Here is a 2,500-nt window from a genome sequence, read left to right as displayed (position 1 = left end):
TTTGAAGTTCCTGAAGCAGGTAAACCTTGAAGAGTTTACGTAACGATATTTGGAATATACAACATTTCTATTTGGGAATGTTTAAGTCCACAGAATTTATTTTCTTTATGTTGAGAAGTACTGTAAGAGCTGTCAGGTAACACAGATGGAAATTTGACAGACCTTAGCTGTAATTCAAATTATTAGTACAGTTTTGGTCGTTAGTGGAACATAATATTTTATTGGGCCATTTTTTAGTGAGTGATTAACCCATTGAGTCCTGGGGATTCCCCATTGACAAGTAAAATCGTCTGGTGTTAGACAGAGTAAAATGCTAAGTATGGCCGGTTTAGGGGTGAAAGGGTTAAAGTGCTATTGTTAGTTTGACTTTCTTTTTCTTCATTTGAACCAAAACAAGTGATTAATCATCACCTCCACCATGCTTTGCTTTGCGTTGCTTTGGCTTTTAGAACAAAGTATCAAAGTTGAAGCTGGTGGCTCGAGGAGTAAGCTATAAAGACTATAATGGTATTTGAGTATTATTGTAGAACAAATTTGCCTATATCATTAAAGTCATTAAATCAATGGGAATCCAAACATGAGGATGCAGTTTGCTCAGGAGGGGTTTTCCCTATAAAAATGGCAGGCCACTTATTGGATTTTTTTTTAAAAACAACCCTTAAAGGTAACAGAACCTTGTTTTGTGGACGTAGGCTAAAGAAATCTGACCCCTTAGAGGGACCAGTTCTAAAGTGACAAATGACTGGCAAATAACTTTTACTTATGAATTATTCATAAGTAAAAGTTATTTGCTCGTGTACCAAATTGTCTTACAGTTCCAGTCATTTTTCAGATTGATAGCCTTAAATGTACTGCAGCAACTCTGCCAGCTGTTTGGTCTCAGCATCATAAGCACTACAAATCCACATTTTTTTCTCCAAAACGGAACAAAAAGAACCCCTGTCATTTTCGTAAGGGAGCCCCCCTTGGGGAGTTTGTTTACTTTACCACCATTGTTTAATACTATCCAGGGACTAAATCAAGAATGGAAATAGATTACAGTTTGAAAAAATGTCACTTTTTTTTGCTTCTTACACTTACTGCATTCAACTTTAAATTATTCATCCTTGGAAATGGTAGGAATGATTAGTATTCTTTAAAGCAATTGCTAAAAATTCATTGCACCTAATGTTGAAATATATTTTCCATATGGAAAGGTAACAGGAGTTATTTCTGTGAAAGTCTTCTCCAGAAAACTCCAACTTGGGATTACGCCCCTTTCAAATGTAGCTTTGTATGCTTTTGCTCGATGACTTTGAACAATTATTACAGAAATATGAAGTTATGGAGTTTTTTAAAAGGAAGGGGATTTAAATTATTGAAACCACTGTGTTGCAACCAGAGTCCACAAAGAGAGGTAAAATAATTTATTGCACTGGAAGTAATTAGTAGGCCAGCATGAAATTTGTTTTGGATAATAGCACTGAATCACTTTCAACAAGTTTTCTAGACTTTGGAAGATACCTAATTTTGTATCCTCCTGCTGTTTTATTGCTGGAAGATAAAACCAATTCTTGATTAATTATTTTTGTTGTCACATTAACCCACTACAATGTGTTGAAAGCGTATTATTACCTGCAGTAATATTTTGTTACAGTAAAATCCCCCCTGCTAGTGAGCTGGATTTCTGAATCAAATTTTCAACTTGGAATACCGGTATTGTTTTGGCTATTCAGAGTTAACCTAATCTATGTTTATTTCTATAATTTGGAGGGAAGCAAACGATTGGCATTTTGCTTGAAATGACTATAGCAAAACATAATTGCAACTTAAAGGTTTCCTTCTAGTGTACCCAATATGAGGTGCTTATATGGCATGTTATGTATGACATTGGTGCTAAATTCACTTTAAAATTTATCTTTGAACGACTGACATACATTTCTAACTTTTCAGGGACGTCATGCATTTCTTTTTTTTCCTTCGTCTTAATAAATTTGCTTTCATGGACCACTTGAATGGCCATTTTAACAAACTTAATTTTGCAGAAAAATGCAAAAATCTTAACATTTTCTGCTAGATGCGGGCCTCCGCGGAAACAGTGTGCAAATATTTAGTCATATATTTTTTGCTCCACTTTTTTAAAGATAAACGCATGAATTGAAATCAAGATGGTACTCCATTAGCCGGTAAGCTCCACAAACAAATTTCCACTCAAACACTGTCACAGCAACCTGGACTCGCGTTGACCTTGAAATTGTTAAAGAGATTTCCCTTGTAGCACTGTTGGCTAAAAAGTACGGTGGCCCACAACTAAAAAGAGAATTTCGCTTGCATAAAAACGCACTATGCAGTCAAAACATTCGTCCGTTTTACTGGCCTGAAAAAGGTCTTTTTTTTATCGACGGAGATCGGATAAACACCCGATGGCAGCCATGTTTTTCGCCAGTGAGCAATAAGTCAGTGGTTACCGTCTTGCGCACGCGTCCTTGAAAGGCAATCTTAGCCAATCAGCGGTTTTTGA

This window comes from Montipora capricornis, chromosome 8 (assembly GCF_036669925.1).
Source record: "Montipora capricornis isolate CH-2021 chromosome 8, ASM3666992v2, whole genome shotgun sequence".
Classification (NCBI taxonomy): Eukaryota; Metazoa; Cnidaria; class Anthozoa; order Scleractinia; family Acroporidae; genus Montipora; species Montipora capricornis.
Note: the sequence above shows the minus strand (reverse complement) of the source record.